This window comes from Alexandromys fortis, unplaced genomic scaffold, assembly GCF_014885135.2.
Source record: "Alexandromys fortis isolate MF-2015 unplaced genomic scaffold, M_Fortis_MF-2015_v1.1 scaffold_179, whole genome shotgun sequence".
NCBI classification, from domain to species: domain Eukaryota; kingdom Metazoa; phylum Chordata; class Mammalia; order Rodentia; family Cricetidae; genus Alexandromys; species Alexandromys fortis.
The window spans coordinates 840,098-850,731 of NW_026068062.1; positions in this window are offsets into that span (position 1 = coordinate 840,098).

A 10,634-nucleotide genomic window follows, 5' to 3' on the forward strand; every position below is an offset into this window, starting at 1 on the left:
ATCTTTGCAGAAAACAGATGGCACCCTTTCCCCGACACAGAAAAGAAGAGACAACTGACAGTCTTTGTTATGGACAGTGTGTCACCAGTTCAGTCCCAACTACAGGCAGACACATGTCTCTCTGTGGGAAAACTGACCATCCCCCGCCCCAAAGAAAAACAAACTTCAAGACAGTCTTGCATCATACTGTCCCACATGATCCTCACAAGACTTCAGTCACTGCCCCCTAAGAGCTTCTCAATCAACCTTCCAGGACTCTGTTTAAAAAGAGGAACAGCTCATGAGGGATCACAGAGCATTTTAGGAAACCAGACACAAAAGCCAAACAGAGAAGTAGAAAAAAGAGGCTGGCAGGGGCGGAAAAGCTCAAGATGAAAGGGATATATGTGTGCATGTCTGTCTGTATGTGTGTGTATATGTATATGATGTATATATTAGTATTCTCATAGTTATAAGACAATGTTTCCCATATGGGATGAGCACTGGTTATACATACATAATATATAAGTATCCACTCAGAAAACAAAAGCAACAATGAGTATTATAATAGGAAAAGGAAATAATGTGACAGAAGTAGAGAGTATTGCTCAGAGAGTTAAATGATAAATCAAAGAGAAAACATAAGAAAAGGAAGGCAAAATAAGGCTCAAACAGAGATTTTAAAACTCCATCAATAAGAGTTTTAGAAAAAGGGATTAAAAGAAAACAGAGGGAATCTTAGTAATATTCCCCCAAACTGAAGGTGAGCATCATTCAGAGTAAAAATCCCTACAATAAGCAGGACACAATGGAAAAAGAAAATACTAAAAAAAGTATCTGGAAAAATTCAAGACAAAAGTGAGGAGAAGGTATCTTAAATATCCCAACACAGAGAAACAGGCCACATGCGTGCAGAAGAGTCCACGATATGAAGACAATGAAGCAAAGTCAACATGCTTTTAAGAAAAACGAAATTTCAAGCCAGAAATATAAACTCAGCATGAGACTTACATAAGAACAAAAGGAAAAGGCATACACTCTTTACCTGAGGTTCAGTTTCTACTGCAAAATCTATTATGACATCCAAAACAATTCCAGACACCGCTGTGTGCTGCAGAAACAGGCAGGAACCTCATCTCTTCTAGAAGGCTAGATGATTTAGAGAACACCAAATTTGCAAGTTTGAAATATTACCCGAAGATTCGTTTGTGTGTTTGTTTCTTTTTGGGATAGAGTCTTTCTCCACAGCCCAGGGTGACCTTGATCTCTCCACCCTCCTTCAGCCCCAGCACTGGGCTCACCGGCGTGTAAGACTGTGAGGTGAGAACACATCTCCAGCTTTTTGATTTTCCCCTGATAACTTATGAGGCTGTCCCTATTCCTGTTCCTTATGGAAGAGTCTCATTAAAACAGGACTAACCCCCTTAAGGGGAAGAGGAAAGCGGACAAGACAAGGGGGACAGAATGTTTCCCCTTAGCAGTGTAGAACGGGAAGATTAATTCGCAAAGAAATACTGAAAGATTTCACTTTCCCAAGAGCATAAAAGTTAGCAGGAGCCAGATTCTCTGGCTGTTCTCTGAAGTTCTAACTTGATTATGTATGCCTGTGTATCCAGTGATAAACAGCATGCATACAGATGTTAATGAATTTTTCAATATTTATAAAACATGTATCTTTGTTATTTTAAAAATCTGCTTCTCTTATGTCTAAAATGCACATTTGCCCATATTTGTAACTATGTTCCATTGCAAATATTATGTATATTGACCCTTCTAACAATATTCTTATGGGGTATTATTAGACCATGGGAAATCCACTTGTTAGCTTTCTCTGCTTCCCCTTGTTCACAATCGTCCTCCTCACAACTTGAAGAGCTTTCATGCTGCCCTCTTATCAAAAACACAGATGCCACTGTTAGTTTTGAGATTCTTACTCACTAATATTTGTCAGAGAGAACAATATCAAACACATGGTTACAAACAAGTGGCTTTTTGCACACCCTCTGCTGCAAGATGCATCCCTAAGAGGAAGCAAGCATCCTGTGGACACAGGTGCATAACTGACCTTCTGAGTAATCTTACTTTCAACTTTTTTCTGCATCACAGCATGCTACTTCCTGCAAGTTTAGTGTCTCTCTGCTTTCTAATTTACTCCCCTTTGCTGTGATAAATACCATGACTGAAAGAAAGTTGGTAAAGAAACTGTTTATTTCAGCTTACACTTGCAGGCCATAATCCATACAAAAACTGGAGCAGAAACCATGTCAGAAGAGTGCTTACTGGCTCACTCCCTCTTGCTGGTGCTAGGTCAGCTTTTTTATACAACCCAAGATTGCCAGGCCTCATTAGCTTTATTCCCCAGGGAAAGGTGAATGCCCTATCTGCCCTTTCTGCAGCCTCAAGATGCAGAACAATCAGATCCGCAGCCCTACGATGCAGGACATCAGACACAATAGGGAGTCAAGTAAAAGCAGGAACTCAGTTTATTACTGTGAGTGTCAGCTTATATAGGTTAAGTGACATCATGTGATACGGGGTTACCTCCAGCCAATGAGAGACTAACTGAAGGGGCATCTACCTAGTTTTGCTGTCTCATCCCCTTCGGTAGCTTTAAGATTATACTTTAAACTTGAGCCAGGCTTTTCTCTGTCCTACAGGCCTCGAGATATAGGCCCTGAGATAATTTTGGCCCAACACAAGATCACATGCCTCATCTCACAGTGGTCTGGACCCTCCCATACCATCCACAATCAAGATAATGCTCTTAACTACTGAGCCATCTCTCCAGGTCCCATCATTCATTTCTCTGAATGTTTCTTATGTGTATTATTTCTACGCCTACATGAGTTTATGTGCACCACAAACATGTAGGAGGCTGCAGATGGCAAAGGCAGGGCATTGGCTGCCCTGGAAGTGGAGTTATAGGCAGTTGTATTTTACCACGTGGAGCTGGTGACTGAACCTTGGTCCTCTGCAAGAGCAGTAAGCACTCCTAACCATAGAGCCATCTCTCCAGCCTGTACATTATTTATTTATGATGCAGATGGGGAAATTTATAACAATTTGAGATTGTCAACCTTTTCCTGTCGTAAGCTGTGCAATGAACAAAGACTCATTCACACTAGTGGACATAAAATAAATTTAAATAAATCATAAAAAGAAAGAACAATATGGAACACAAAGTTACACTTCAGAAATAATAATTTTACACATTTGTGTACACAAAAAATTAGGGCATACTTAAAAAATGTAATTATCAAAAATTTGAACTTAATGGAACCTCTTATATTTCTTCTGGCAATCTTAATTGTTTGGATATTGTTAATGCCCAAAAGCAATCTCTAGTTTTTATTTTAGTAAGTTTATGGAAAGAGAACTGTAAATAAAGATAATTTTAATCTTACTAAATGTAAGGTACACTTACCTAGGAATCACTGTCTGTATTATCAGATACCATCATATGTATGTTTATCAATTAAATTGCCAAATGGGGGCTATTTTTTCTGATGAATATACTTCAGAGATGGACAAAACTCATGAATAACTGATTAATTTTTTTTTAAAAAAAAGCGGATTTTAATGCGACTGTTAGATAAGTAACTCAGTTAGATTTGAAGCAGGAAAAGAACAAATGGCGGCATAATTACAAGATGCTGTGCGGGTGATACAGCAGCAACACATTTCCTTAGGGGACTCTGGAGCGCAAGGCTATTTCTAGGAAGTATGGGGCACATGTAATTGCATTACATGCTTCCTTCTCTTCCTAACCATCAATATTGTCCAGCTGAATTCTAGTTAAGTAGATTTCCAGAGCTCCCTTGAGGAAAAATAAAGGTCACAGGAGGCAGAAGGGGAATCGTTTCCTCTTTCTCTTCAGAGAAGTGGAGAGTCAGTACAGAGCAAACTGCCTGTGCCCTTTTGTTTTCTCATGCATTTCTCCTCCACTGGGCTCCCCTGAGACAAATAACTGACACTACAATGGGATGGGATGTTTTACACACGCCATCAAAAGGCTAAGTGTGGCCAACTGTAACTTACAGCTGAGGATGTCAGAGCTCCAATAGCTTAGATTTCAGAGAGTAAGGAATCAGTACCTAAACATAGTAGACATATTCTGGCTATCACCAGTGTTCAAAAGAACCATTCCTAGGATGCTTCTATCCATCCAGTTCTGTTTCGCATTGTTTCGTGGCCTTTTGATACTGTCTACTAATTTGACACTCTGGTCTGGAATATAGCAGGGGCATTACAGTGTCTAGCGACAACATTCAGGCTACACTGTGCCTTTTTGAACCCGGCCCTGTTCCCCTGAGCTTTCCTCCATTTGCCAGTTTACCACAGCACTGAGATGCTAAACTGGTCCTCATTCCCAGTTGCTCGTGACTATGACTATTCTTTATAAATGTTAATTTTGTTCCGAGACGAATGTAAAGTCATTGCATAAAATCCCTGTTCTTTGTAAATACATGAGAATCAAAGAAATTGCCTTGTAATTTTGATAGCCCCCCACAAATACATTTGTGCTTAAATGGTCGTAGCTTGACACAGATAAAATATATTTTCTTATTGCTGAGAGAGTAAGTGTAAAGGATTCATGTTTTGAAGACAAACTGAAGTACAGAGAAGGAAAGTCCTGTCTGTGGTTCAAGCTGTCATAACATCAGAGGTGACCGAGGGCTGTCAGCTATGTACAGCTAAAGTAAGGGGAGAACCACACTTTTATAATAGATGCCACACAATATATTTTTCTGTAATTAGATTTTCTTTCTTATCAATCAGAAGACTACATTCTATCAAATCTTAAAAGCATTTTTGATTAAATTAAGCAAGAGCTGCTTTGACATAATCTCATCTGAGAGGAGGTGATACTTTGCTTCCTATTATTACAGGACCTTACCAGCAGGCAGGAAGGCTTCCCCTGGAACTAATATTTCATATAAACATATTCATGGAATTTTTGTTTAGCTAATTGTTTTGCAAGCATTTGCTTGTTTGCTCATTTTTGCACCAATGTTGCCAGCCCCTGGAAAATGTTTTCTAATTTTTCCTAGTTTGTACATAAATCCTGTCTCTATTCCATCATTTCAGTTAAAGAGTGTGGCAGGCTTCAGTCTTGGTCACTGCAATCTTAGCTTGACACCAATTAGTCTACTTCTCCTCCAGTACACGTGTGTGTTATGCACAAAGAATATAAGTATAACACAAAATTTAGATAGACATTTCAAATAGGAGTAGACCACGGGTTAAACTGAAAATGTCAATAACTATAATGTCCCCTGTCAATCCTTTCATTTAGTGTTTAAGGTTAATTTATTCCAGTTTTTTATTATTCATTGATAAAAACTTTTTAAAAAGTAGTGTGCTGAATAGTCACACTGAACATACCACATTTTCCCTCAGTATGCATCTACAGAAAATGAAGGATGTACCCCTGGATGGTCATACCTAGAAAAACACATTAATCCACTATTAGCATCTAATACCCAATATCTTTGTGGGTTTCTCTAATTTTCTGTAAAGTTTTGTAGCTGGCTTTACAATTAAATGTAGCTTTTTGTCCTAGGTCTCTCTTCTCAACACCATGGTTATTAGTAGAGGGTGTGGGCAGGATACCGTGAGCAAAATACAATGGGAAAAGAATCTCCACTTTTCTGCTCTAAATTAATTTTTATCTTTTCTTGTCTCAAAAACTGTGGATTCAACACCACCACCATGCTCTGTGGGAAAAAAGAAAAATCCTCCAGCTCCCTTTATTCTGGAAACTGGAGGGTGCTAGCCCCCTGTGTAGTAGGGCATAGAATTAAAGCTTTATTTCTTTCTCTGTATATTTGGCTGAGATTTCACTGTCCCTCTATGTGAATACAGACAGCATTTACCAACATGTATCTGTCTACTTTCTCTTGTTTAATTAAAGAAAACAAAAGAACAGAAAAAAGGGGGAATATAGGTCAGCAAAGGTGGATTTGAGCTGTCTGGGAGGTCAGTGAGCAATGTGACAACATAGCTTCTCCTTTGGGACATTTAATTGTGGTATTTAATGGACATCCTTGCAGTTTAAGATGACACTTTAAAAATAAAATTCTCTCCTAATGATGACTTGAGTCTTGCCACTCACTGGGAGAATCAGCAGAACCTGTAGACTTTTATTTGCCACTCAATGGGAGAACCTGTAGACTTTTATTTGGAGTTGACATTCTCTGTTGTAATTTTATTTTTATTTTTTTTTTAGTTTTTTGTTTTGCTTTGCTTCCACTGGAAGGAAAAAGATTCTCATTTTAAATGTGTGCACGAAGGACTTGAGGCTTCTCTGTCAGAGCAGAGGCTCAATATGACCTTTCACGTTTGACCTGCATGACATCATGCCAAGCTTTATCTCCCTTATTTTTTATTTTTTGATACTCACTTTGTAAGGAAGACCTCGGGGCTGTGCAGGTTGAGTTCAAGAGATTTGAATCATGCCTTAATGTCTCCATAACTAAGTGAAGTGAGTATAGTTTGCTACCATGGACTTATAGTGCCCTTGATTTTTATCTCAACTTGGCTTTTTAAAAATGGGCCTTTAGTTTCCTGGATATTATAGGAACATCTGCTCCCACCGTGTCACAGACCTGTTGTCCTAATGCTAAATATGTGAAGGACAGATATTGGTTTGTCTTCATTAGCACTGTGAACTGGCAAGAACTGGTTGTCAGAGTGAGCAGCCATGAGGTGTTCCAGAGTACTATGTCCCTGGTATGTAGCAGAAGCTCTCAGATGTGGCTCTGTGAGTCTGAGTGGATGAAGAGCTCCGTCTACTTAATGCCATTGTGCAGAGAATACTGTTTTGGGGGGCTACCTGATGCATAAGCTTTTTAATACTGTAAAACAGAGCTAAAATTAAATGCCACTTTTTCAGAGATCATTAATGGACAGTCAAAACACTCAAAAGTCTTTAATGTGTAAAACTTTATAAATGGAACTACTCCATCAATGGATAAAGTGTAACCAAAATCTGTCACTATGGATAGTGTGTGATTTCTGCACAGGACTCTGCTTAGGAAAGACAACACTGGATCATCAGGAATCTTGCCCCAATAAAGGAATATAAAGAAAAAAAAGAAAGGAAGGAAGGAAGGGAGGGAGGGAGAAAAAGAGGGAGGGAGGGAGAGACAGAGAGAGAAGGCTTAGTAGTAGTGGAATTGGCCTTTAATCCCAGCTCTCTGGAGGCAGAGGCAGCTAGATCTCTGGAGCCCAGCCTGGTCTGCAGAGCTAGTTCCAGGACAGTCAGGAAGCCTAGACTTGGAAAAAAGACTACACAGAGAAGCCCTGTCTTGGGAAAAAAATAAAAATAAAAAAGAAAGAAAATCCTGTGCCAATCTTGTGTACAGAAAGCATTAAGTATGTACCACTGTGCTCAGATATTACAGCTTGGAGAGGATTAATTCACAAAGCATTTCCAGCTATTTTAAGGGTTCTCATTTACTTTGTACCGTACCCCATCAAGAAGTGCTTAGTATCAGATTATTACGTTAATCTTACACGAAGCAGAAATACTAAAACCACTGTGCTGCTTCCGAGTGTCAGACCAGCAAGTGCAGTGAGACTGTTGTTACTCTCAGGTGGGCTACATTTGGTGTCCTTGGGGAATGCATTCACAGGTGAGCCACTGAGCCAGAGTGGACAGTTTCAACTCAGTGTCGCAAAACAAAAGGATCGGGGTAAAAAAGGGGCTTTTAGAGAAATGGGGTAGGGGTTGACTGAGGTGGTAAGGAGATAGGTTAGAATAACCAGAATGAAATATTTACCTGTATGAAATGATCAAAAAACAAATTTAATAAAAGCTATTTAAAAATAAAATGAATAATAATTATCAAATATGCTCAGTTTTGAATTAAAACCCTAAGGCTTATGGAAAAAACAGGACTAGAGGCAAAACATACAAAGCTTCATCAATTAAACATTTTTCAAAAGACATAAACCTAATAAAGATGGGGGCACCAAGTGGAAAGAACACATGACCATAAACACCATAAACACTATAGTACCCCCTGAAAAGACCTGAGATTTGTACAAAGAAATGGGCAGTAGAACAATGGTTCTTGTGGATTCAGTCATACTTAGCCAAATGCAATATTAATGTCATATCCCCGTTTCCCCGAAATATTAATCCTAGTAAAACCAAGCTGTGGTCTCAGAAAAAGTCATACAAGGGGAGAATGTGAACTCTGGGCACGGCTTCAACACCTTGGCATGGCTACTCCATTTTTCATCAGCTCTTTATTTTCCCCCAAGTTGAGATAGAGTCCGCTTGCCTTAGCATCCCATGCAAGTTTTAGCACTGGAACTGCAGGCATTCACCACCACACCCAGCTTCTGGTCATGTGTCACTGCTTTTGGTATCCATTGGTTATCCTGACTGTCTCAACTGACCGTGACTTTCAAATACCATCTGCTCCCCTACCTGTGTAATAAGCATTGATCTGCACAACAGAGTTTTTATCTCTCCTTTGCTACCCTTTGGACAAGGGGTGAATATAATCTCAGATGTTTAGAAGCCATGGTTTGGATCCTTTCGTCTTCCTGATTTCAAACTCCTCTTGCCATTTTGCAGATTTTGGGCTTTAAAATTCTTTTACTATTTTAATCACTCTCTTTTGAATAAGGGCTAATCTCCAAATGAGCCCTGTTTGAATAGATGTAGACAATGGTCTTTTACCCTAGATGTAACATTTTGAGGAGTGCTTTGCTAAGGAGTTACCTCTTAATATTGATCATACTTTTACTATAATTGCCTCACTGGCTAGTCAGTCGATCTCACTGAACTGGTGAGCTCTAGGTTCAGAGAGAGACCTGGCCTCAGAAAAATAAGGTACAGAGCAGTAGTGAAAGACTCCCAGAGTTGACCTCTTGGTCTCCAGATGTACGTGCACATGTATCATGTATCCTTAATTCCTAAGGAAAGTTTTTCTGGATTTTTTTTGTCTTTTTTTTTTTTTTCTTTTGAGACAAGTTTTCTCTGTGTATTTCTGGCTGTTCTGGAACTCACTCTGTAGACCTGGATGGCCTCCAACTCAGATCTGCCTGCCTCTGCCTCCCAAGTGCTGGGATTAAAGGTGTGTGCTACTAACGCCTAGCAAGGAAGATTTGGTTTTTTATTTGGTCTATATAACATTGTGCTAACTTTTGTATATTTTAACATGTCCTTGTTATTTTAAAGACTTTGAAAATTTCTTAATGTTAAACTCAAACCTAGTTTTAATATGCATTAATCTCAGTTTTTAATACTGGCTCTGAAGTAAATAACAGTTCAGTGTTACCAGTTTTATGTATGTTTTATAGGCCTGTAAATCTATTGCACAAAGAAAGGGGGAATCTGGTAGCAGGATCCAACCAAAGGGCTCCGTCTTTTCATGGCAGACAACACTGAAAACAGACGAGCTGTGCTGAGATTCTAGCCCAGCAGTTCTATTCTGGAGTAAAAATTCATGAAGTGGAGCTTGCAGCAGATTACTTCATAAAATTACTCCATAAAACACGAATGAGAAAAAGAAGAAGACTATATTTGCACAAACTTAGAACACTGACAATTTCTCCCATTACATTTGAATAGACCTGAAACAAAACCATCTTTGTCTTTGAATTCATGTGGGAAAATCAGTCTATTGTACAATTACCAAAAGTTCCATATCAGTTGCGGAACTAAGACCCTGCAAAGTAACCATGTGGTTATAACTCTGGTAACATATAATAATAGCCTCACAATTGTGCATTGGTTGACATGTTTGTTCTATTTTGTGATTTTATGAAAGCTAAAAGGCTAATAATATCCACACTTAGGCTATCAGAAATGGAAAGTAACTACACAGGTAATTTTAATATAGAGCAGATTGCTAGCTACTTAATCAAAGAAAAATAATGTGCTTAATATTATTACAACACTTGAAAAGGTAATTTCAACCATGCCAAGTAGGGAATATTGAAGTCAGCGTCTATGAATTCAAAGGCTAATGGCAAAATCTCTATTTTAAAAAAGGATAATTTAATTATTGTGTTTTCCTGGACAGGAAATGAGCTCTTAACTTTTATTTATTTAACAATCCCACTAAGAGTTCTGTGTATAAATAATGACTCGGTAATTTTCACCTTCTGTTGAGATATTGATTTTTTTCTGAACTATCCAATTATTATTACATAAAGCAAGAAATAAAATTCATGAGGAAAATTATGTCTTCCCTTTCCTCCATAGCAAAAACAAACCAGAAATTGGAGTCTGTTTCTTTTCTGTAATTTTTAAAAGATCCAAGTGATTACTGTGTCCTTTGATCTAGATTATACAATAGTGTTGCCATTCATTATGCTAGCCATATATTAAAGCACGGTGAGAGACAGGTCATACAAACTAAACCAATGCTTTGACTGTAAACGATTTAAAATATATTTTGTTCCTGAAGTTTAATACTAATTTCAGAAGACCTCCCTATGAAATGATGTTTTTTTCTTCCCCCCACCATCTCCCCATCTTTAGCTACAGGCTTTAGACCCAAGAAATTGCTGCTGTGCTTCCTGTTTGTAGGAGGCTAGCAAGCGTTATAACATTAGTGGAATAACACTGTCCAGGTTTTGTGCCAATTATGTCAAAAATAAACATCTTCTAATGAAAATGAACACTGTGTCAA